At 38.3% G+C, this 26998-nt stretch overlaps 1 long non-coding RNA gene across 1 annotated transcript in view; it reads left to right on the top strand.

Annotated features, from left to right (window-relative positions):
* LOC123616164 (uncharacterized) overlaps nt 1-26998 on the top strand; it is a 124811-nt gene that overhangs the window by 60453 nt on the left and 37360 nt on the right. The window contains exon 3 of the long non-coding RNA XR_012504824.1: nt 3263-3419. This is a non-coding gene — a long non-coding RNA (uncharacterized LOC123616164). The remainder of the gene's footprint in view (nt 1-3262; nt 3420-26998) is intronic.

Genomic DNA, 26998 nt, shown 5'->3' with positions numbered 1-26998 from the left:
ATGTTATTATTTTTCTCTAAATGGTCAATTAATCTTTTAAAGAGATTTACATTATAGGAAAAATAATTTTCTATTTGTCTGTGTAGTTACCATTACCAGTACTCTTCATTTATTTGCATAAATTCGGATTTCATCTGATATCATTTCCCTTCTGTGTGAAGGGCTTTCTTTAATACTTGTTATAGTGTGGGCCTGCTGGTGATGAATCCCTTAATCTTTTCTACATCTGGCAAAGTCTATATATGACCTTCATTTATGAAAGATAATTTTGCTGGGTATAGAAATCTAGGGTAAAAGTTTTGACTTTGGGTACTTTAAAAATGTTACTTCACTATACTTTATCATACATTGTTTCCAATGATACATTTGCAGTAATCTTTATATTTTTGCTTATATAAATAATGTGTATTTTTTTCTCTGGCTGCTTTTAAGAGTATTTTTGTTTTTTGTTTTTTGTTTTGGCTTTTAGAGAATTTGGCTGTGATGAGCATTGGTGTTTTGTTTTGTTTTGGTCATGTTTCTGGAGTTTGGGATTTGTTGACCTCCTTGGATCTTTTGGTTTATAGTTTCTGTCAAGTTTGGAAAATTTGCAGTCATTATTTCTTCAAATATTTCTTCTGCTCCCCTGCCCCCATTTCTTTTACTGGCTTCAAAGACTACAATTACAGAAATACTCGGTTGCTTGAAGTTGTCCCAGAACTCACTGGTACTCTGTTCAATTTTTTAAAAATCTTTTTGCTCTTCGTGTTTCACTTTTAATGTTTTTTATTGCAATTTCTCCAAATTCTCTGATCTTTTCTTCTGTGAAATTGTTTTAATTGTTGTTTTAATTTCCTGAAATTTGATTTGGGTCTTTTAGAATATCTTCTATGTCTCTACTATCATGTTCAATATTTTCTCTAGTTTCTTGAACATATGAAACACAGTTAGAACTAATACCTGTTTTGATGTACTAACTCTGTCATCTGGGTCATTTGTTTTCAGTTGATTTTTCTTATAATTTTGGGTCTTAGTTTCCTGCTTTCTTGGATGCCTTGTAATTTTAGGATGTAATTTAGGTTGACAGACATTTTGAATTTTGGTTTGTTCAGTGCTGGATTTTTTTTTATATTCCTATAAATATTTTTGAGCTTTAACTGGAACACAGTTATGTTAATCAGGAACAGTTTGATCCTTTTGGTCTTCCTTTTAAGCTTGGTAAGTAGGATCAGAGCAACATTTAATCTAAGGCTTATTCTTGCCTTACAACTGAGGAAAGCCCCTCTGAATACTTTACTCAATGCCATGTGAATTATGAGTTTTCCATACTGGCTTATGGAAATAGGAGCTATTCCCATCTCTGTGTGAGAACCGAGGCTTGTTGTCTCTGAACATTTTTAGTAGTTCTTTGACTGGTCTTGAGTAGTTTCCTCACACACATGTGCTGCTCAGTACTCAGCTGCAGAGTCCTCACATCTCCAGAGTCCTCTCTGTACAGCTCTTCTCACTGCTACTCTCTCCTATGAACTCTTGCCCTTTTGGCTCCCCTAGACTTTTTTCTCTGTCTCTTCCACTCAGGGGCATCACTGTGCTCCGCCTGGGTTTCCTTTCTCTGCTCAACAGCCTGGAAACTCCCTCCAGGCAGTAAGCATGGGAGATCATAGGCCTCATCTCATTTATTTTCCATATTTCAAGGGTCACTGTCTTTTATTGCATCATTTCCAATGTTTTAGAAATATTTTTTTTTCATATATTTTGGCTATTTCTTTAGTTTTTTCAAGTAGGAGGGTAAACCGTACCCTTGTTACTTCAGCTTGGATGAATGTGGAAATCCAGGCAGTGTGAAGTAGTTAGATTAGTGTTTGCAAATATCCTCCATACCGGATGCTTTGGCCAATGGAATATGACAGCATGAAATCTGTGAAATTGACAGCATGGAATCTCCAAGCCTAGACCTTAGAGTCAGGGCATGTTTCTCCTTGCTCCTTTGATAGTTTTTAGCTTCTGCCATGAGAAGAACATGACCCAGGTAGCTGGTGCCCCTCTAACCCGGGCTCCTTAAATGAAACATATGCAGCAGGCTGGTTCTTTGCCTGTAACTTGAAACAGAATCACCTTGGCTGACTGAAAACACTCTCTTATAAGTAAGAGAGAAAGCTTTTTTTTTTTTTTTTCACATGCCATTGAGATTTTGTGGAAACCTGCTTGATCTGCATAAATAGAAAAGTTCTAGGTCAAGTGAAAAAAAAATCTTAACCTGAATCATAAAGACAGAGAGTCATGGCCCATCAATCAATTCCCAGACTTGAGCCAGTTTACAAACTCAAAACATATGCAGTCCAAAAAAACAAAAAAACAAAAACAAAATCAAATCTTCAGTGAAGGGAAGGCTAGTTCCCTTTGAAGGAAGACCTAGGTACACTGATAGTAATGAATACTGTTATTGAGTAGTGGAAGAAGATAGTTATAATTACTGGTTATGACCATGTGACTGGTTATGGAAATGAGGACTGTATATGAATATGTCCTTTTTATTTTGTTATGACTATATTTGTGTGTGTGTATACATATGTGTGTGTATATACATATATACTTTATATATGTATACATATACTTGTATATATATACACACACACATATATATACACTAAGCAAATCTGTTTTCTTACTCTTTTGTCTTGTAACATAAGATGCATTGACTTTACATCATAGTATTTGTTAATTTTACATCATAGTATTTAATTTTCAGGGATATCAAAGATAAGAGTAAATATCACTCAAGGACTTTAGCTCTTATTCTCGGGGAGGGATTAGTGTATTTTCTTTTATTTTTAATGGAGGTACTGGAGATTGAATCCAGGACCTAGTGCATGCTAAGCACGTGTTCTACCACTGAGCTATACCCTCCCCCATTTTCAGTTGTATGCAAATAGTTGTATTGTGTTAGGTGGAATTACGACCTTGATATTGTCTTTATTTGGAGATTAAGTATGGTTAAAGGAAATGAATATGGTGCCAAGTTGTGGAAAGTGTGGCCTTGTGATGGTTAATTTTATGTGTCAACCTGACTAGACCACACATTGTCTGGATATTTGGTTAAACATTATTCTGGGTATGTCTGTGAGGGTGTTTCTGGATGAGATTGACATTTGAATTCATAGATTGACTAAGGCAGGTGGCTCTCTCCAGTGTAGGTGGGCCTCAGCCAATTCTTTGAAGGCCTGAATAGAACTAAGAGGCTGAGTAAGGGAGAATTCACTCTCTCTTCCTGACTGTCTTCCAGGGTCTCCTGCCTTCGGAGTTGGAACTGAACTGGAACTTACACTGACGGGTCTGCTGGTTCTCAGGTCTTCAGACTCTGAGTAGAGCTATACCATTGACTTCCTGCGTCCCCAGCTTGCCAATTACAGGTCCTGGGACTTCTCAGCCTCCATGATCATGTGAGTTAATAACTTACATAAATCTGTTTTATATGTTAGTTCTGTTTCTCTGAAGTACACTGACTAATACAAGTAGTGACTTGCTAAAAAGTCTAAGAAACATTCTAATTGGGTGGCCTGTCCAGGCCTAGGATGAAGCAAGCAGGGTGTCTACAATTTTTGTACTAGGTGCCTTTCTTGCCTCAAGTAAGTTGCCCTAGGTTGGCTGAATCAACCTAGGAGTGGCCCTGTTGGTTAGAAGTATTGACCCAAAGTTATTTGGTGAAAAACCTAAAAAATGTGGAGAAAACACAGCCTACAAAAGAGATAAGAAGGAAAAAAAAAGTGAGAATAGAAAAAAAAAAAAAGGGAGAATAAAATATAGTAGACAGCAAGCTCTGTGTTGTGGTGTTAGAGGGCCTAGTGGCGACAGCGGAGGGGAAAAGCAGTAATGTGGAAAGAACAGTGTATGTTCTTACCAGAGTGGAATCAACAGTGAGCAATGTGAGTGGGGAACCTGGCTTGTGAAGGTAGCATGATGCCAAAAGAAATGTGTATCAGTGACGGGACAAACACAATTGATTTTGTATGTTGATTTTGTATCTTGTAACTTTACTGAATTCATGTATTATAATAATTTTTGGTAGAGTGTTGATGATTTTTTTATATATAAGGTCATATCATCTGTAAACAGACCATTTTCAAACAGAGGTAATTACTTCTTCCCTTCTGATTTGGGAGCTTAATTTCTTTTTCTTGCCTAATTACTCTAGCTAAGACTTACAGTGTTATGTTGAGTAGAAGTAGCAAGAGTGGGAATCCTTGTCTTGTCCCTTGTCTTGGAGGAAAAGCTTTCAGCCTTTCACAGCTGAGTATGATGTTAGCTGTGGGCTTGTCATACATGGCCTTTATCATGTACATTCCTTACATATCCAGTTTGTTGAGCATTTTTATTGTAAAAGAATATTGAGTTTTATCAAATGCTTTTTCTGTATCTGTTTAGACAATCATTTGATTTTTATCTTTTATCCTATTGATGTGGTGTTTATTGATTTGCATATGCTAAACATCCTTGCATCCCTGTAATAAATCTCACTTCATCATGTTGTATTATCCTATAATGTTCTGTTGAATTTAGTTTGACAGTATTTGGTTAAGAATTTTTGCATATATGCTCATAATGGTTATTGGATTGTAGTTTTGTTTTTTAATGTAGTGTCCTTATCTAGCTTTGGTATCAGGGTAAAGCAGGCCTTAAAGAATGAGTTTGAGACTATTCTCTTCAAGATTTTGGGAAGCATTCAAATGGTTTGGTGTTAATTTTAGCAAACAGTTAAAGAAAAATTCACCAATGAAACCATGTAATCTTGGGCTTTCCTCTGTTGGGTGTTATTTGACTGCTGATTCTGTTTCCTTTCTCATTATTAGTCTGTTCAGATTTTCCGTGTCTTCATAATTCAGTCTTGGTAGGTTGTATGTTTCCAGAAATGAATCCATGTGCTCTAGGTTATCCAATTTGTTGGCATATAATTGTTCATAATAGTTTCTTATGATTCTTACGTTTCTGTGATATCAATTGTAATGTCTTCACTTTTATTTCAGATTGTTTATTTGAATCTTCTCTCTTTTTTTCTTAGGCTACCTAAAGGTTTGTCGGTATACCTTATGTCAGCCCTGTTAGGGATCCTGAGGCTTTCTCAGACTTTCTGTGAACACTCCTGCTCGACATTTCTTGTTCCCCCTTGGAGGAATTCTAAAGATTGTAGGCCTTCTCTCAGCTCTGCAAAGCCAGACCAGGTGCTGACAGCCTTGCTTCCCCTAGGGCAGTGCTCTGTGCTCACGTTTGTGTGCTGTCTCCCCTTCCCCCAGAGTTGGGCGGGCGGGCTGGCTTGCTTTCTATTTTGGGGGGTAATTAGGTTTGTTTATCTGTTTATTTATTTATAATGGAGGTACTAGGGGTTGAACCCAGGACCTCGTGTATGCTAGGCATGTGCCCTACCGCTGAGCTCTGCCCTCCCCACTGGGCTGGCTTTCTGATGTGTTCGCTAGCCATCAGCAAAGGCTCACTCTTGCCACCTTTGGAGAGTTGCACAAGGAGTCAGCCTTGGGGCAAAGGAGGACGTGTGGGGAAGGTGCACAAAGTACTGAGGTGAGCCCACGGGCCACTTGGGGAGATACGTAGGTAACATGTCCCCAGTGTCTCATGGGCAGGCTTTCTGATGAAGGTATCCTTTTTGAATAGAGATTTCTGGGCTTTGTTCTGAAGTTATACTTTGTGGCTCTGTATTTGCCTTTTGTCCTTATACCTGGATTTAAATCAGGAGCTCTCCCATTATAATCTTGGGCAAGTTGCTTAACATTTCTGTGCTTCAGTTTCATCATCTGTAAAGTGGGGCTTACTCTACAGATGGTTGACATGAAAACTGAATAAAGTAATAAATGTAAAGTGCTTAGAATAGCATCTGGCGTGTCTTACAGCATTCAACAAATAGTGTTGTTGCCGCCCGGGTGGTGGTGGTGGTGGTGGTGGTGGTGGTGGTGGTGGTGGTGGTGGTGGTGGTTGTTAGTAGTAGTGGTGGTACATGCATCTGTTACAGCAGCATCAAAATATATTGTGCATCATCATGACTGTAGCTCTTTAATAAACCATTAATTATGTTAATTTAAGAGTGCCTGAAAATATACAGTGGAGGTTGGACTGCTTTCTGTCAAACTGTAGTTAAATAGCTAAGTTGGGGTTTAAAGGGTTTCATATTTGCTTATGTGGAAACCTAACCACTTTTTCTAGATAGTTTTGGACAATTGAGATGTTACCATAAACAGGAACTATTCTAGATTTTTCATTTTTTATGTTGATGACAAAAGAGGAGTTTATCATCTCATACATACCTATTCTAGGAATCACTTACACTGGCATGTTAAATTTGCTAGGAGATGCTAGGTGCTGCCAGATTTGATAATAAAAAATTAAGTTCCTGATCTCACCCAAGGAACACCACTCCCCTCTAATCAGGTAAACCACCATGGCTTAGATTTGAGGCAAAAGCCAGGGCCTCTCATCCATCAGTTCATCATTTCCCTTTGACTTGAGGGGGAAACTTGGTCCTAGGTGAAGTAGGATACCGTAAATCCGTTACTTGAAGGAAGAATTATCCTAGGGCTCCTGGGTTGCCTTCATCCTCGCACATCCTCCAGGTTTACCCTGAGACTACAGAGGTCTGTGCAAGGTGCAGTAGGTGGGTGGAAAGTATTTGGCTTCACAGCTTGGGAAAGTCATGTATAAGTATTTCAGCTCCGCCTGTGACTTGCTCTGTGAACTTGGGCTACCACTTAGTCCCTCTGGTATTACGTGGTATATGAATTCAGCTTCCTAATTCTTAAAATGAAGATAACATCACCTTTCTTGTCTGCCTCACAGGGTTACTATACGGATCAAGTAAGGTATTAGAGATGTGCTTTTGACCTGTAACATGTGTTGATAGCATAAGGCATTGGTCCACCACTATCTAACCATTCATTCATTTAACAAATATTTATTGAGTACTGACTGTAAATCGGACACTCTTCTAGGTCCTGAGATAAAGCAGTGAAAACAATATACTTTCCATAATGGGGCTGTTTTATTCCACTGGGTAGGGGAAAGATAATAAGCCAGTATTTTATGATATCATCAGGTAATGGTAAGAAGAAAAATAAAGCAGGTGAAAAGATAGAGAAAAATGGATGATAAGCCATGGGACTAATTTAGATAGGGTATGTGTGAATCAAGGGGCCACATAATACCAGTTGAGAAATTAAAGGAGAAACAAGTAAAGCATATGGAAAATCAGAGAAGGGGAATAGCACAATCTCTCCCAGATGGCCACCCACAGCATAGTCATATTTTAGTGCCAGGTGAGGAAAGGTCATTACACGTGCACGTGTGCACACACACACACACACACACACCCCTTTCTCCTCAGAACAAGTTTAGTGTGAAAACAAACAAGAAACGAGTTGAGTGTATTTGGAAATTTGCTGCCTGCCTTCCCAAACACAGGGACTGATTTCAGGGCTAATAAGTACACAAGATGGAAATTCAGAGTTCATAGAGTGGTATTCCTCTGAGGGCTTTGAGATCCCAGAAAGAATTCTGGGGCTTCTGAGCGGTAATGGAGAAATCACTCAGTGAGTAAACAAAGTTGCAGCAGCGTATTGCAACACAGAGCATGTGGTAAAAACACATTTTGGCAATTGATACTATAGAATTGCCAGTTGGGAGAGCCTGTTTTTGCAACTAGTTGAAGTGAGAAACCCAAATGACAAGATATCACTTTGTCTTCTGCCAAACAAATTCAGTGAGGAGGTGGATTCTCTCTAGTAAAGATGGTTGAGACTGGTAAGATGTATTACATATACCAGCAACGTAGGCCCTGCCTCCTGGCAGATAACTTGGCTTCAGAGCCCAAGTAGTACAGAGTATCCACAGAGGACGTGCTCCGGAAATGTTTGAGCAAGAAATGAGGTCCAGAATCTATCTCCTCAAGTAGCTCTGGGATTTAGCTCTGGGAAAGCTGGCTTATGCCACAAAAGCTCAGATGGTGAATTAGAAAATCAACCTGTTAATTAACAGTGAAAATACAGGTGTCCAATGATGACTCTTGTTCATGTTACCGCTTTGCCTCCCCAGGAGGGGAAGGCATAGGAGGACCAGCCTTCTCCAATGCGTTGGGAGTGTGCACTTGTCAGTCATTCTATTTGCATTTTTCTTTTGACAAAACTGAAAAAATAGAAAAACATTGCAAGAATAGTGTGAGGAACTAACATGTACCATGGATCCTTTCCCCAGATCCAGCAACTGTTGACATTTTGTCCCATTTGTACTTACTTTTATCTCTCTATCTCTATCTGTACACAAGACACACATATTTTTTCATGAATCATTTGGCAGTAAGTTAGAGACATGCTGCCCCACAGATACTTCAGTGTGTATTTCCTAAAAACAAGGATAAATACAGCAGGATTATCAAAATCAGAAAATGTAACATTGATACAGTCCCAATTCTGTTGTCTAATTCATAGTCCATTTTCAAATTTAGCCAATTATCCTAATAATGTCCTTGGTAGCTAATGTTTTTGCTTGATCTAGGATACAATTCAGTGTCATGCATTACACTTAGTTGTCACGTGAATTTAATCTCCTTTGTTATTTTAGACAAATGTATAATGACCTATATCCATCATTATAGTATCTTACAGAGAATTTTCACTGCCCTAAAATTCTTCTGTGCTTTGCCTGTTCATCTATCGCTCCCTCCCCCAAGCCCTGGCAACCACTGATATTTATACAGTCTCCATAGTTTTACCTTTTCCAAAATGTCATAAAGTTGGAATCATATAGTATATAGACTTTTCAGATTGGCTTCTTTCACTTAGCAATATGCATTTAAAGTTCCTCCATGTCTTTTCATGCCTTGATAGCTCCTTTCTTTTTAATGCTGAACAATATTCCATTATCCAGATGTACCACAGCGAACAGATAACTGTGGTACATCTTTGGTTGCTTCCAAAATCTGGCAATTATGAATAAAGATGCTATAAACATCCATGCATTGGTTTTTGTGTGGACACAAGTTTTCAGCTTCTTTGGGTAAATACCACGAAGCATGATTTCTGGGTCATATAAGAGTATGTTTAGTTTTGTAAGAAACTGCCTAACAGTCTCCCAAAGTGGCTGTAGTATTTTGCATTCCCACCAGCAATGAAAAAAAGTTCCTTTTGCCCCACATCCTGGTCAGCATTTGGTGTTGTCAGTGTGCTGGATTTTGGCCATTCTAATAGGTGTATAGTGGTATCTCATTATTGTTTTAATTTGGATTTCCCTAATGACATGTGGTATGGAGCATCTTTTCATATGCTTATTTGCCATCTGTATGTCTTCTTTGATGAGGTGTCTGTTAAGGTCTTTGGCCCATGTTTTAATTGGGTTGTTTCTTTGCTAATTACTGAGTTTTAAGATTTCTTTGTGTATTTTGGATAACAGTCCTTTTTCAGGTGTATGCTTTAGAAATATTTTCTCCCAATCTGTGGCTTGTCTTCTCGTTTTGACATTTTCTTTCACAGAGCTGTTCAACCTAACTTTTATACAAGGACCAACTCAGACTTCTATTTGATTTAATTAATATTTTAATTAAAGCTAATTGTAATAACAAGTAAAATTTGAATAAACAGGTTTGGAAATAAATAGAACTTATATTTAGTATGCATAAAGCCTAATGGTGGAAGCAGATGAGTGGATGGTCTAGAATATAGCTTATTATCCCTGAGGATTCAGAGTACCATGGCCATTGGACAGTACATTTTACAGATGGAATGAAGTAGTTGATTAATTTTTCAAGTAATTTAAATGGAGATTGTTTTAAGGGAGATTGTATTTTACTTAGGAAATTTCATAGGAGCAGAAGGATGCATGATTAAAAGAGTCATGGCAAATGGATTTGGATAATCCTAAAGTGCATATTCAACCAGCTGTTGTGAACTGATAAATTACTCTTTTACATTGTAGAGATATTTACACCTGCGAAATCATATGAATACTTAAGTCACCAAGATGCTAGAGACATTCAGTCCCACTGATTACAGTGAGAAAGTTTTGGACTGAAATTGATGACATGGGAGAAAAATGCCATGAAGTAGGTACTGTGGAGGAAAAAAGATAAAGTCAGTTTGTGCCATGTGACGCTTTCTGAGTTTGAGGAAATACCTCTGGAACCAACACAGGTAGTAGAGAAGGAGTGGGAGGGGAGTAGTATAGGTGAGGCTTCAGATCACCTGCACCTACTTAACCAGACCATATGTGATTTTTATCCATTTGTCTTTTGGGCTTCTGTGCTGTAGAAGAATAAAAATGGAAGAAGATTCCCAGTAATTCACAAGGTAAAAATGAAGGCAATTAATCATCACTTCAAATATTAATTTCCAATGTATGGAGAATGAGTCATGACCAAAATGACCATAAAGATTTCATGTGTGGAGTTAGTATCTCCTGGGTTTCCATTAAGTATGTAGAATTGAATTCACGATTAGGATGCTGTAATAGATGTATACACTTTATATAAAAAACTCATCTGGTAAGGGTTAAAAGTTGCAAGATGCTGTTCCTCACAGTCTAAATCCATAGACCTAAGGAGAAATATGATGAAAAGAGACTGAGTGGTGATGTTTTGGCTGGGGACTTATTGAACTGATAGATGGCTATTTTGGATGATGCTTTAATAATATCAATAAAAGATAAAAGCAAGATAGAACAATGATGGCACATCTAAAAAGGCTAGAGTTCTTCTTCCATTTTTAGAGTATCCAGAAGTTTCTTCAGTCAACTTGCAGGCAGTTTCAACTCCCAAATAGAGGACTTTATGAAGAGAAAGACATGGCCATGAGACCCAGAACCTTTGCCTCTAAAATAGGCAAATATTGGACAAAATAGTGATAGGAATTTTTTTTGGGTGAAATTTATTTCTAAAATTTACCTCATGATTTCCAGTAACTTTTTTTTTTCTTTTTTTGCAGAGGGTGGAGCCCTCTCTCTGTGGTGTGTGCCCACTGTGGATTCTTTTTTTCCATGTGCTTTCCCATCAGCAATATGGGCTTAGGCTACACACCTCCTTAAAGGGCTCCTTTATTGGAAAACTCCCTGTGCATGCTCAAACTCTTCCCCTGACACCAGGCACCTTAGAATGGTCTAGCAAACATGGGATGGGGCTAGAGAGAAGTGTTCTAGTTCTCAGGGTTGGCTTTTCTGTACCGCTCCTGGAAGGTTAGGTCAGAGGGCCAGTATTTGATGGGTAGGAAAGGTGGGTTGGTCAAGGGAAAGGCCCCAAAGAAGAGGCTGCATGGCCTTTGCTATGTCTGAGCAAAAGGATTTCTTAAAGCCTAGCCCTGATGATCAGATGAGAGAGCCCACCCACACATTTGGGACCATTGTGCCAGCTATGTATAATGGTGAGCATTTGTCTGTAATGTTCTGTCTTTTTATAATAGCAACAGACAGTGGGGCTAATTCAGAGATTCTAAGGTCCTCAGCTTGGATACATTGTACTGAAATTTAAAGAAGTAGTGGTTACTGTGAAAGATAGGGACTACCATAGTGTTTATAAAAGCAAGGAAAGGGGTAGCTGTGCAAAAAAGCCTACCATAGACTATAAAACTTCAATGAAAAGTCAAGTAGGAATCCTTGGTCCAGCACTCTAGAAAGGAAGGTAAACGCTCAGATTGAGTTGAATGTCAAACGGAGACAGGACGAAAGTGCGCTCCTCAGTGCTGGAAGGGAGAATACAAGAGATGGATTTAATTGTTAAGGCAAATGGCAGATAAGAGATGGTGCTGAGAAGGCTGATTTACTTCATTTTTATTTCACTCCTCCCATTTCTCTCAAGACAAATGGCCTTCAGCAAGTCCAACACTGCTTGACGGTGGCCTCTTTGTTCCTTGAGGTCACTGTGGACAGGAGAACAGCCATACCATGGATTGTGACTGCTCTCTGCTTGACTGCCTCCGTCCTTGGCCGGCCACAACCACCACCATCCCACTGCCACTGAGAGGAAGCTTGGTCATCACCATCCCCACAACCAACCCTGGTTCCATTTGCTGCCAGTCCTCTGCTCTCTCCCTAGCTGACACTGGTGCTAAATTGCTTCTGTTACATTGGAATTGAGTAGTTCAAAGCAGGGGCCTTGAGTCAGACAGACCTGGATCTCAGGTCTTCACCACCTGCTGTTTATGCGAACTTGGACAGTTCCTAAACTCCATGCCTCAGTTTCCTAATGTAGCAGCATATTTCCTACTTCCCAAGGTGTCTGTGAAAACCAGAATGTTTAAAAACATCTAGAATGGTATCTGACTCATAGTAGGAGCTTGGTAAATATAGATTCCCCATCTGAGGTATCTTTGGATACTGGTCCTTAAGAGATGATATTGTGTTCATGCAGCTGCTCTTTGCCTTAATTGCAGGCTCTATGCCTACTAGGAAATTATTTCTCCTGAGTCCTAGCCTGAATATTTGAAGCTTAAAAGTTGCCTCTGAAGCAGTTTTTCCATCATTTATTTTATTGCCACCTAAACTCAAAAGTGTGCCAGCTTAAACCACATAGCAAAGACTGCCAAATGCACAAAACTTTCCTTTTGGAGATACATTTTTTTGAAGACTCAATTTAATTTAAAAATTATTGATGGCCTTCTTTATATCTCTCTACATTCCTTGGCATATCAGAGGGGCTGGCTGGCTGGCTATATACTCCACAGAAGGGCTCCGTTTTAGGAAAACATAATAAAGAAAAAAACCCTTGAACTTAAAGAACATAATCATTGTACCTTGCTTCAGGGGCTTTCAGTGAGTGTGTGTGTGTGTAGGGGGCAGGTATATTATCCACTGGGGCTTTGTGGAACTACACATATTCCTACATTCCTCCTCTCTCCTTTTACAATCTCTTCATTCTGTTAGTAAGGCATATAGATCCTTAGGGAGAGGCATGAGTAACTTAAAAATTCTGAAAAAGCAGAGGTGATTCTGAAATATGCCTAATGTATTTGCTTTACCAAAATTCTGGTTTACAAAATTACTTGTCAGCGATGCCACAGGGAAGGTATATATTATAAACTCCACTCATTGGGAAAACACAGCTAAATTTATAATGACTCAATTCATACTCTGGAACAGACCTGCTGCCCAGTGTTAGGGATGTGTGGAAGTTTGGTTGTCACTCAGAGCTCACCAACCCATTGTCTTTCAGTCAACACCATTTTCTTATTTCTGTCAGAGAAGAGTTGGATGCTGGAGAATGAGGAAGGCATGAGGTAAGATTTCTGGAAAAGGCTTTTGGGTATATATATTGGTTCTCCCCATCCTCTGCACATTTTACATCCATACGGCATAGAAGGCGGTGATGCTTCTCTGATGAGGTAACATTTAGGCTAAGACGCAAAGGAAGAGCAGGCTGGGGACAAAGGACAAGACTCGTCGGGGAGTGGGACTGATAACTCTCTCATCACCACTTTACTGCATTGTCACCTGTTCTACCAAGAAACAACCAATAAGAGATATATGCCCATATATCTATAGATGTCTGTATCTAGAAGCTATACACACACACACACACACAGACACATACACAGACTGACTGTAGAAAGAAGGAAGGGAAGGGAGTGAAGGAAAGGATAAAGAACTACTTTTGAGCACCTGCGACTATAATGTTTGAACGTATGGCACTGCAACATTGCCTTTGTTTCTAAAAAAGCAGTATCATTAGTATAATCTATTTAAATATAGTTAGGTGCCCTCTGGCAAACAAGAATATAGACTTAGCGTGCATAAGAGTTCAATACATGTCTAGCTAAATTTAACAAAGCAACAGGGAAGGGCTCATTTTCAGAAATGCTGTTGAAGTAACTTGACATTACCATGGGGGAAAAATGAACTTAAACCTATACCCCATGCAATATATCACAGTCAACAACATAAAAATTCAGGTGTCAAATATTTAGGAAAACTTAATTTCAGGGGAAAAGAGAAAATAGAGCACTTACTCATTCTGTGGAGGAAGATAATGTTTGATTAAAGGAAAAAAATAAATTGCAAAGGAAAAGATAAGTGGTTGGTTTGATTACAAAATAAAAATTAATAAAACTAAAACACAACAAAACCAAGATAAGTCAAGTGACAAAATAGAAAATTGTGTTTAACACATATGACATTTCCAAAATATATCGAGTTTTTATAAATTTATGTTAAATTCACTGTGGACAGTGGTCAAAGAATATGAAGAATCATTATATAAGATGAAACACCATTAGTAAATTAACATAGAAAACTGCAATCTTGCCAACAGCAAAAGAGGTGCAAATTAAAACAACGATGAAATGTCACTTTATAACTCTAAAATTAGCAGCAATAAAGCAACATTAGTAAAACTAGTGATGGAACTATTGGGGAAATTGAAACATTTATATGTCTCTAGCTACATTGTAAATTATCTTAGTCAATTTGATGAACAATCTGGCAGTTTTTATCAAGAGTCATAAAAATGTTCATACCTTTTTACTAAATCTCATTCCAGGGTATTTGTTTTAAGGATATTATCTAGAAGAAGGAATGCATTATGTATTATTATGATGGAAAACTGGATCCATCCCAAACAGCCACTAATAGAGAGATGGTTTTTAAATTATGGTATTTTAACTTAATGGAATTGCTTTCCCCCAATGAAAATGATAAAATATGAAGATCATTGAGATACATGAAAAAGTATATATAAAATGTTAAAATGTTTAGAGTTAAATAAGTTATGAGTTCATGTTAAGAAGATCTGAAGGGGCTGGAGCTGTGTATTCCCTATGCCTTGTTAAAATTGACCCACTAGGAGTTTCCTTCCATGATGGAGCCTCATATTGAGGAGAAACTCCTGGTAGTTGAGTAAAATTTAGAGATGAGGTGAAGAGAAGGTCCAAATTAAAGTTGAGGAGGAAAACAGATTCAAGAAATCTCAAAGCGAGAGGCCGTATTATTTAATACTATACAAACAACAGAAGAAGAGGCCCTGTGAAGTTAGAAAATCTGTCTAATCATGCCTCTTTCTAAAAGTAGAATAAAACTAAATTCATGTTAAAATGAACAACTGAAATGTATCAGGATAAAATTTCATATAGAGTTACTATAAGAAGAGAGAGAATGGGGAGCAAAATAATACCCCATCAAAACATAAAAATGCATTAGAAAGCCTTGCTTTAAAACATGAAAATGGTCACACATTACTTAATAAAACTAAAATGTATTAAAATGATACACGATATGAAAAAATGTAAATCAGAATTAGAAAAACTCATAAATAAGGATACCAAACTAAAAAAAAAAAAAGCCAGGAAATTCATTTTAGAAATGTAGACTAAATTAGAAGAAATAGAAGAGTGGAAAAGCACAATAATGCTTTAAGAGAAAAAAGATAGAAAGGTGGAAAATGATGTTTTTATTTTTATCTCTAAAAGTTGCCTCCTACCTTCTTTATTAGCAAACATTTTAAGGAAAATTTTTAAAATAAAAAAATAAAAGAAGAGGTGTGAAGTAATTTGAGTGAAAATAACACATATGGAAGGCAAGCAAAGAAGATCCAACCTACAGATAATAGGAGGCCCTGAAGAAGGAAACCAAGCAAGGAAACAGAAGAAATACAGGCAAAATACACATGCACACACACAAATATATATAATTAAACTGTACATCAGAAATGCACACTCACTATGTATTTGAGAATATTGACCCAGAATGATACGCACCAAGACTACATTCTAATAAAATTACTGGGCTTTAACTATATACAATAGCCAAGACATGTAAACAACCAATATGTCCATCAACAGATGACTGGATAAAGAAGCTGTGGTATGTTTATACAATGGAATACTACTCAACCATAAAAAAGAATAAAATAATGCCATTTGCAGCAACATGGATGGACCTGGAGATCCTCATTCTAAGTGAAGAAAGCCAGAAAGAAAGAAAAATACCACATGACATCATTTATATGTAGACTCTAAAAAATGACACAAATGAACTTATTTATAAAACAGAAACAGACTCAGACATAGAAAACAATCTTATGATTACTGGGGGAAAGAGGGTAGGAAGGGATAAATTTGAGAGTTTGAGATTTGCAAATATTAACTACTATATATAAAAATAGATAAAAACTAATTTCTTCTGTACAGCACAGGGAACTATATTCAATATCTTGTAATAACCTTTTATGAAAATGAATATATGTCTATATACATGTATGACTGGGACATTATGCTGTATAACAGAAATTGATACATTTAGCAGACTATACTCAAAAAAAAAACCAAAGGAATAAGCTATTGGTTCATATTAAAAAAAAATTACTGGGCTTTAAAGAAAAATCCTTTAGGAATCTTGGATGAAGAGAACAATCAAGAAAAATAAAATCAGATTATCATCAGATTTTTTTTTAACAAAGCTCTATGCCACAAGGAAATTGAGTAGCATTTTTTAAATATTCAAGAAAAGAAAATATGAACCAATAATTTTACATTGAGGAATACTGACTTTCCAGTATAGAGGACACAGACAAATTGTTTAACAGTATGGAAAGGATATTGATATAAGCCCTTCTTGAGGAAAATAATGGAGAATGAACTTTAGATAACTGAATGATCTCTATATCTCTCTAGAGAAATATCAACGTAAGGGTTAGTGGTGAGCATCAAATGTATAGTTACTCCTAGAGTTAAGTCTAAATGAGAGTTAAAAGGGAAAGAAAAAGCTATGGCTATATGATGAGGCATTGTAAATGTACTACAACCATAAAACAAATGGGAGAAGAAAGAGTTTGGCACATGCAAAATGTTTAAACTATTTAATAATCATATTGGTGGAGGCAGTAATAGTATTGTTATACAGATATTACTAGGTGTGTTATATGGAAAATGCAAATGAGTAATTGTGGAATATTCTAAGTCATGTATTCTCACTGTGGCTAATATCGCCCCCAAGAGGGCATAAAATTATTCTTGGAGAGTGAAAAAAATTTGAAGTGGTGCTCACTTAGTGTCAAAAGCCTTTTCCCTAGGGATGTTTGTTGGAAATACTTAGGGACAGTTATTTAATTTCTACTCTGCCCGATTCAGTCAAATAAGGCAAACACTTGGCTAATCAAAATGCCAGAAAGGAAAATCTGGGGAATGAGATGTTGATCGGGACTTTGAAAAACTACAGTGTATTTATTCCTGGGAATCTAGAAGGACACACTAATTTATAGGACTGCATATGGTCAGCAAAGACATGAGAAGACTCTGAACTCTTGCTGCAGACTGGTATTCATTCTCTCCATAAGGAGGACGTGAAGGCTAAGGCATAGTTGAAAACTGCCTAGCTGACTGTTGAATGCCCTAACACACACACAAAACCCATAGGAAAAGACTGGGAGACCTACTGGTTTCAGGCATTTGAGGAAATCTAATTAACTGATCACTAAGCTAACCAAGCAGAGACGTCAGTGACCACACACAACAAAGACTGTAGACTTTACAGAAGTACTTCTGAAAATTCACTAAACAGAGAGCAATAACAACAACAAACTGTGATGATGATTGCCCAACTTGAATATACTAAAAACCACTGAATTGTGTACTTTAAAATGGTTGATTTTATGATATGTCAGTTATATCTCAAAAACATCATTCCAGCCAGTAAATTAAAATTATAGAATATGATCATTTTGAAATTGAACATCAGTGGCTGCTAACCAGATAGTGAAAACCCAAAAATGATCAAGACCTGAATCCACCCGTATATACAGAAGAACATGTTGAACTGCATCATGAATGTATAATAGCAGCATGCAGATTATGAGGAACTCTGCAGGTAAAACAGCATGAGTTCTTTGGCATATAAATTGTAGGGAAAGGAAATGGATGGAGGGGAGAACCTGTGGATCACAAGAGGTTTAAAAAATATCAAGCTTTTTTTTTTTTTCAAATGGGCAAGATTATTCTATAGTGTCTAGTGATTCACCCTTGAGTGATGAAGCCATAAGAGTCCAAGGAAATGATTACTATAAAGTTTAAGATAGTGGTTGTATTTGGAGGGAGAGAGGGAACTGTATTTGGGATTGAGCCTTTGGAGGAGCTTCTGGGATGGCTAGTTTTTCAGCCTGGTTGGTGGTTACGAGGGTATTATTTGTATAATTCACTAAAGTCCACATTTGTGTGGTTTTCTGTTCTTCATTTTAAAATAAGGTAAAAAATGACCTACATAAACCTATAAATTGAAAGAGATTAGAAGAACAAAAATGTGGATTATGGGCATATTTCTTCAAGTAAAGTTAATAATAATAAGACTAATAATAAGAAATTGACTTTCTATCCTATCCTATGGAATATTGCAGTGGAAGGACTGCAAAGAAGAATCATGTCACACTGTATTTAAAATGATAGTTTTTTTTTTAAAGAGGAAATGTGTCCTAACTATGCTATAAATGGGCTTTGTATAAGTGGGCCACTCTACTCAAAGAACATCCATCTTACAGCCATGAACGGTGAGGGATGAATTTTTAATTTAGTTGGCCTCTGCAGTCATTTTTCAAAAATTACAAACAATGGGACTTTTGTTTAAGGATGTCATGCTGATTCAGGATCCTTTATGCAGAAGTTCAATCTTGTCAGTACCTAAAGGAGTTCCTGACACCAGTTATTCCAGATCTCCTCTGCTCTCCTCAAGCCTCCACCCGCCCTCTGCCTTAACAAATGACCACGCCTACTTTGCTGAGACTTGCATATCTTCTTATCCCCACCTCGACTCATTGCTGCCTCTATTCATATTTTTTATTCTCTGCAGTCTCAAAGGAAGAGCAGGACTCTTCTGTCTAGAAGTAGCCCTTCCACCTCAGCCTTAGTTTCCAAGTGTCTGTTGAATAGTTTAGCTTGGATGTATTGCCATGTACATCTTACTTTTATCACAGACACTTCTAAAGTATTCAGCCTGGGAAGCTGGAAGATTCTTTGAGGCCAAAGGAAGATGGTAGAGGGGCTGGTTTTGGGAAATGAAGAATTCCATTTGGGATATGATCCATTTGGAAGAATGGCAAACCAGCACAAACTGAAGGTCCATGGCCTGTGGTCTGTCTGTTAACCTTTCACAGTTGTTATATTTTTTAAATGTTGATTGTTCACCTAGTGTGTGCAAAAAGTAGTGTACTGGGTACTGTGGGGGAGTGAATACTTCAAAAAAAAATAGCATTGAACTTATTTTCATAGAAGTAATGTACAAGGCAGTGAGAAAGGTAAGGATGGGGTGAATGTTGGGGGTAACTGGGACCAAACAGAATTCTAAGCGTGGGCAAATAAGCACTTGCAAGTTTTCCAACTGTAAAGTTTTGGGCAGCGTTGGTGGGCTCTGTACTCAAGAACCCTTCAGGACAGCTGGAAGGAAAAAAAGCAGCTCTTTTGTGCATTACTTAACCCCTCTCTCTTCAGTATTGAAATATTTCTCTTTCTGCACAGACACTGTGGAAAGTAGATACAAAGGCATAATAAACCATGGCACCTGACCTCAAAGAGTTTACATGCCAGTTGAGGAGATAAGGCATATCTGTGGAACTAGAGACAAATCATGAATTAAGGGGTTAAAATTATTGGAGTGCCTTTTATGAGTTGAACACTATTACAGGCACAAGAAGAAAGATACCAAGATGATGAAAACATTCTTACACTTACTATGGTTAAGCGATTTGATCTTGTTTTCATTCCTGGGATATGCCAAGCAGTGACAAACTGATAAGATATAGAGAGCAGTGAAGAAGCTTTTAGTAAAATCTGTGCTTTAGCAAGATTAACCTGAAAACATTTTGCAGTAAAGGCTGAAGAGAAACTTCAATAAGGCATTGAAGTTGGACAAGTGAGAGTTAGTAAGGGTCTTATCTGCCATAGTGCATGAATAGGTACTTTGATGTTAAACATACTCGGGCTGTGTATAACACCAACTCTGCTGTTCTTGAACAGTGTGATCTTGGACAGGTCACTTGTCCTGTTTGAATCTCAGTCCCTGTACTAATCAGGATTCTCCAGAGAAACTAGATAGATAGATAGATAGATAGATAGATAGATAGATAGATAGATAGATAGATAGATAGATAGATAAATACATACATACATACATACATACATACATACATACATACATACATACATTCATTATGAGAATTGGCTCATGTGATTTTGGATGCCAAGAAGTTGGACAGTCTGCTGTCTGCAAGCTGGAGAACTACGAAAGCCCATGGTGTCATTCAGTCCTGGTCTGAAGGCCTGAGAACCGGGAGAGCTGATGATGTAAGTTGAAGTCCAAGTCCAAAGGTCCAGTAATCAAGAGCGCAGATATTTGAAGGCAGAAGATAGAAAGAGCAACTTCATTCTTTCTGTGCCTTTTTGTTCTCTTTAGGTCCTCAGCAGCTTGGATGATGCTACCCACATCAGTGAGAGCGGTCTTCTTTACTCAGTCTGATTCAAATGCTAACCGCTTCCATAAACACCCTCACAGACATGCCCAGGAGTAATGTTCTGCCGGCTATCTGGGCATCCCTTCGCCCAGTCGGTTGACACTCAAAATTAGCCAAAGCAGTCCCTTTAGGTGTTGGAGCTGGAGAGGAGGGAACAGATGAGGGAGATACTCTTAGAGTATGATAGAGGAGGCTTGACAATTAGAGGTGGAGCAAGGAGAAGAGAAGAATCAAAGACGCTGAGTCTTTGGGCCTGGATGACTGGGAGGATGTTAATTTGACAGTCACAGAACTAAGGACCAAAACATGAGAAACAGGTGAAGATGGCAAGCAGAAAGCTGGAATTTGAGAACTAGAACCCAGAAAGGTGGGTGGGGCTAGGAGTAAGATTTGGGCGTCATACAGAGAGTGGAGGTTTACTCTCACGATGGCAGAAAGTTGTGGTCTTCCTTTTCTCCTTAGCTTTCTGAGAACATTCAATAGCGTAGGCAGAAATAAGAAAATCAGTAATTGAGGGCATATGGGCTACTTTCAGAATCAGTTCAGAGGACAGAGCAAAATAGTAATTTATTTCTCCTGGACCCTGATTTCTCCAATTGTAATCATCCCACTTAAAACAAATAGTGAACTAGATAGATGAAATAAAGCAGGAAGGCAGAGGTATACAGTGTCAGACTTGTCGAGTTCCTAAGATTGGTTGTTGCTGGCTTTAAAATCTGAGAGTCCAATAGAAAACAAACTTATGGTTACCAAAGGGAAAAGGCGGGATGGATAAATTAGGACTTGAGGATTAGCAGATACAAACTCTATAAATAAACAATAAGGTCCTCTTGCGTGACACAGGGAACTATATTCAATATCTTGTAATAAACCGTAATGGAGGAAAAAATCTGAGAGTCCAGACTGGGTCTGTCTGGTTCATTACTGCATGTGTATCCCCCTTGCACAAGCTTGGTACATGGCATGGGCTCAGTTAATACCTGTGAGATGCATGGCTGTTAACGTAGACCCATTAGTCTTGATGATTTTTTTCTTGGAAATCTCTGTTCATGTTCTTCCCACAGCTGTTGCTGAAGTTCTGGAAATAATGAAAATTATTTCTCGTCTGGTCTCTGTGGAGTCAAACAGACCTGGGTTTCTGGTCCTGGCTCAGTCACTTACAGTTGCCTGACTTGATGGAATATGTTTTTGATTTCTCTCTTTCTTCCTGAAGCAGATATTAAACATTTCTAAACTAATGAAAATGTGGCCTCAAAGGCACTGTGAATTTGTTAAAATCCATGATTGGCACTGATGCCCTTGACAGAATGCTCCTTCTATTTCAGTGTTTGCATAATACAATTGATAAGAGCATTTTTTCAAAAATTTCTCAACAAAGAGGAATAAAATGGCTCCTAGTCCTTTGTACATTGTCGAGAGGATGTCACAAAGGGAAATCTGGAAGTCGCTCAGTGACTGAAATGAGGTCCTTTGGATACTTGACAGTAAGAGAACACTGATATTTTTGGTCGTAATGCAAATGGACTTCAGATGTGGGTTTGGAGCTCTGGCTAGTGGTTTATAGTCAGTCAGGAAGCAGCCATCCTAGAAAGTTTCCAGGAAGACAGATCTGTCTTGTTCACAGATCCCCAGTACCTAGCACTGTGCCTGGGGCACAGTAGGTAATTAATATTGGTTGCATGAATGAGACAGGAGCTCAGTATTTACTGCTGAACTTAGGATACTTGGCTTCTTGTCCTGGTTCTGCCACTTTACCACTTCTGTGACCCGGGGAAGATCTTTTTTGCTCTTGGTAGATTAGTTAACTCATCAATGTTAACTTGATTTCAAAAGTTCTTTGTGTTCTCAAATTCTGCAGCTTGTAGTTCTTCACAGTAAATCTACAGAAAGGCTCCCTGATTCAAAGGAGCTCAAATGTGACAAAACAGGGCAGAGGAGCACACTCCCTCAGGCTGACAGTAACAGAGTGTGATTCTGGCTTCATGTTTGTGCCTAAAAAGCCCTTCTCTGTGACTGGAATGTTGGATGCGTATGGTACCATATTAAATGACTCTCCCTTTATCAGGATAGAGACATACCCTTCTGCAAACCTTTATTACCACACAAAAGCTCCAACTACAAGTCAGGCAGTCATTTATTCTTGAGGCCATGGTATCAAGACATCCCACCAATGTAGTATTCTGTCGGTGGCACAAAGCTTTTTCGAAGAGGTAATTAGAATAGAGGCTTTTAATAATAGACCCATTCAGTGTCAGCCTCAGGGGCTACTAACTCATGTTGGAAATTCTCTTGCTGCTTTTAATCAAGAACTAAGCTACCCAAACTTTTTTTTTTTTTTTTTTTTAGTTGCTACTTCAGTAGGGAAAGAACAGTGCAAACAGTGGGACTTTAATATGACCTTCAGCTTCACAAAGCATCATGGGAACCTTTTCCCCAATGGCCCAGAGCAGGCATCCCAAAATAATTTATTAGAATGGGCTTGTGTATCTTGAAGCCTAATCTAATTGGTGTTCAAACCTGTTGCTGCCTCTTCTCCTTTTTCCTTATCTCTAAGGACTCCCAGCAGAGATGAGAGAGCATCCATTTAATCACACCTTCCCTCTCGCTACCCACACTCTTGAATGCATGTGCTCACATGAAGACACACAGCTCTCTCATCCCACCACAATTCCTGCAAACCCTAAGGGTTGCTCAGGAATAGAATTGTGTTAGATTTTGAATGGACCAGAAATATCATCTCAGCCAAATTCCTCATTTTTTATAAATTGGGAAGCTGAGACTCAAAGACAGGTTGTAAACAGCAGAGCCAGGACTCAAGCCCAGTTCTTCTGATACCATCCGCACCATGTTTCTGTGTTTCCCAACAATGGGAAAATATAGGCTCAAGGTTTCAAGAGAGTGGAAAGGCTCCTTGATTCAATTCAGTATATACATTATTTGCTGTCTTTGTATGTGAAACATTATGCTAAGTCCCAGGGGTATTTTGCAGGGGAGTGAAATACAATCCTGGTCCAATGGGGGTCAAAGGAGATGGACGTAAATAGGTCAAATGCAAGCTGATTTCTAAGTGTTCTCATAGAGGCATCAAGTAATTTGGAGTCAGAAGAGATTTGTTCATATTGAACTATTGGTTTGAGGTGCCCCTTCTGAGTGTTACAGGGGAGGGTTTCAACTACGCTTGGGAAGGTAAAGGTTACATTAAACTATCAGCATTGGTATTGTTCTTTCTGCACGTGTTTGGAGAAACTTCCAAAGTACTTCTAAATAAAATACTACTGTTTTTTTCTGAAAAAACATCAAAAATAAAAATAAAAACATATAGGCTTGGAGGAGGGCGTGAGGAAACAGGAATGGGCCTACCTTACTGTTGGCAATTATGAAAAATGTATCAGTATGTATTGGGAGCTTTGAAATGTGCATATCATCGAATCCAGTATATTTGACTTCTAGAAATACAGCCGAAGGAATGTATGTGTGTTTGTGTGCATTTAATTATGTATGTATTTTGTATCTATGTAAAGGATGAACACAAGAAATGTTTGTTACAGCTCATACAACTCAATAACAAAAAAAACCCCAAACAACCCAATCTGAAAATGGGCAGAAGACCTAAATAGACTTTTCTCCATTGAAGACACAAATGGCCAATAGGCACATTAAAAAATGCTGAATATCGCTAATTATCAGAGAAATGCAAATCTAAACTATAATGAGGTATCACCTCACACCAGTCAGAATGGCCATCATTAAAAAGTCCACAAATGCTGATGAGGGTGTGGAGAAAAGGAAACCCTCCTATTGCTGATGAGAATGTAGTTTGGTGCAGCCATTGTGGAAAACAGTATGGAGATTCCTTTAAAAACTGAAAATAGACTTACCCTATGATCCAGCAATCCCATTCCTGGGCAGACATCCAGAGGAAGCTCTAAATTGGAAAGATACATGCACCCCAGTGTTCACAGCAGCACTATTTATAATAGCGAGGACATGGAAGCAACCTAAATGTCCATTGACAGATGACTGGATAAAGAAATTGTACACACACACACACACACGGGAATAGTACTCAGCCGTAAAAAATAATATAATTTGCATTTGCAGCAACATGGATGGATCTGGAGATCGTCGTATTAAGTGAAGTAAGCCAGAAAGAGAAAGAAAAATACCATATGATATCACTTATATGTGGAATCTAAAAAAAAAAAAAAAGACAAATGAATTTATTTGCAACACAGAGACAGACTCACAGACATAGAAAACAAACTTACGGTTACCAGAGGGGAAAGGAAGTGGGGAGGGATAAATTGGGAGTTCAAGATTTGCAGATACACAATACTATATATAAAATAGATAAACAACAAGGTCCTACTGCATAGCATAGGTAACTATATTTAATACCTTGTAATAACCTATAATGAAAAAGAATATGAGGTGTATATATATATATATTTTTTTTAACTGAATCACTATGCTGCACACCAGAGACTAACACAGCTTTGTAAATCAATTATACTTCAATGGAAAAGATTGAATTGAACAGAGAAAAATAATAAATGTAATAATGCAAAGGGAAAAAATCAAGGGGCAAGACAGTATGTTCTATTAAAATCTCTTTTTGTGTACTTTATATACTTACGTATATTGCACATAACCCAGATGTTCTTGTTTCCACCAGGCGTCCACTTTGAAGTCAGTGACATATATCACGTTAAAATACAAACACCTACAAATCCAAGTCTAAAAATAGACAAATGATGTTTTATTGATGATTTCACGAGAAGATGAGGTAGGGGTAGAGTTATTTCATATATCAAACAGCAAAACCTTCTAAATCACTTTCCCTTCAAACATTTCTCTCTTGGCACAGTTTGATATCTTTCTGCAGCAACTTTCCTCCCTTCCCTTTCTCTCAGGCCCCCCAGTGACTCTCCTCCTTTCTATTGCCAACATCTCTTCTCACTCCTCTGCCTTCACTAGCACTACCGCCACCACTGTGCAGCCTTCTGTGATTCCCTAGTCAAGCATTATCCAACAATTTTCTACAGTGATTGAAATGTTCTATAAACTTCTTTGTTCAATATGGCAGTCAGTAGCCACACGTGGCTAGTGAGCACTTGAAATGTGACTGGTACAATTGAGAAGAGATGTTCTTATTTTATTCAATTGTAATTGATTTAAATTAACATGTCGCTCTGAAGCTTCTAAAATATGGCTAGTGTAACTGAGGAAATATATTTTTAATTTTATTTCATTGTAAGGAGTCTATATTAAAATGCCCGTATGTGGCTAGGGACCACCATATTAGGCATCACAGTTCTGGTTCCTTCTTAGGCAGAGCAAGCTAGTCCACCTCTGGATTTTTATCTTTGCTTTGTCCAGTACAGGAGATGTGAGGGCTGAGTCAGTGACTTTTCCTCAGCGTCTGCCTTGCTTAGAAGAAAATTGGAAAGGGTGGGAGATTGAAAATAACTAGTAATTTTCTTTATTTTCATAGGTATGCATAGAAAAAAAAACTGGAAAAGCTAAATGAAATTTTAGTTAATTTGTAGTAGCTGGGTAATAGAGGACTTCTTTTTAGTTTTTCTTTTTACTGTGTGTTTCCCAAGTGAGGTAGCGTGGGCATTACTTTTGTATTTAGAAAGAATATGCAAAACATACTGTTAAAATACCTCTTATGTGTGATTTTTTAAAAAAGCAAATTAGGGAAGGCATCTCTTCTGAGGGTCCTGTAACCAACTCGCAGAGAAAGCAGTCTCTTCCTTGGTGAAGAGGGGACAGCCCAGTGGCGGGCCCCCTGGAGCAGGGCCCAGGAATGGCATGTGTGTCTGTTCTCCCAGCTGCTTCCTCACATCAAATAGCTAACAGACCAGAGCTCCAGAGCCAGGCCATTTCCCGCTGTCATCACTGATGATGCCCGTACGCAGATGGAGAAGTCAATAAAAGGGGGAGGTGGGGGAATTTTCTATATTTGACCCAGTTACTATTTTTGCTGGATAAGGAGAGAAAAGCTTGGGATTTCAAGCATGAAGAAATAGGTCCTGATTTTGTGAGCAAAATCTTGGGCTGCTCTCTTTTAGCCCTTTCTGGCTATGCATTTCCCCCCTGGATTCTGAGTGGAATTTGGCAGCATCCATGTCGACTTGGTGCTGTGACCTTACAACCAAGCCCAGAAGAGAGGGCTGTCTGAGATGGGCACAGAGGAACGGCCCCGAAGGTCTCAGAAAAGCCAGCTGACCTGGGCTGCTGCAGGGTAGGCATGGAGCCAGAACTTCCAGGTTAATACGTAGGATTGTCATGACCTACCCTGCAAATTTGGACTCCAAGGCTTCTTTAGGAAAGGAGTCCCCTCTGGAAATGGCAGTCACCAGTAGGATCAGTGAAGTCTTTTATGCAGTCTTATTTCTGACTCAGCCACACCCAGACCAGCCCGATGGTCACACCTTTGACAGTATCCTGCCTCCCTCCGCAGGAGCTCCTGCCCAGAATACACAGCCAGAAAAATCTCTTGTGAACTTCACTTACCCTCTCCCTGGTACATGATAAGCATAAGGGTTTATGCTC

Source organism: Camelus bactrianus, chromosome X (genome assembly GCF_048773025.1).
Source record: "Camelus bactrianus isolate YW-2024 breed Bactrian camel chromosome X, ASM4877302v1, whole genome shotgun sequence".
Lineage (NCBI taxonomy): Eukaryota > Metazoa > Chordata > Mammalia > Artiodactyla > Camelidae > Camelus > Camelus bactrianus.
The sequence above is the reverse complement of the archived record's forward strand: the minus strand, read 5'-3'. Positions and strand labels throughout refer to the sequence as shown.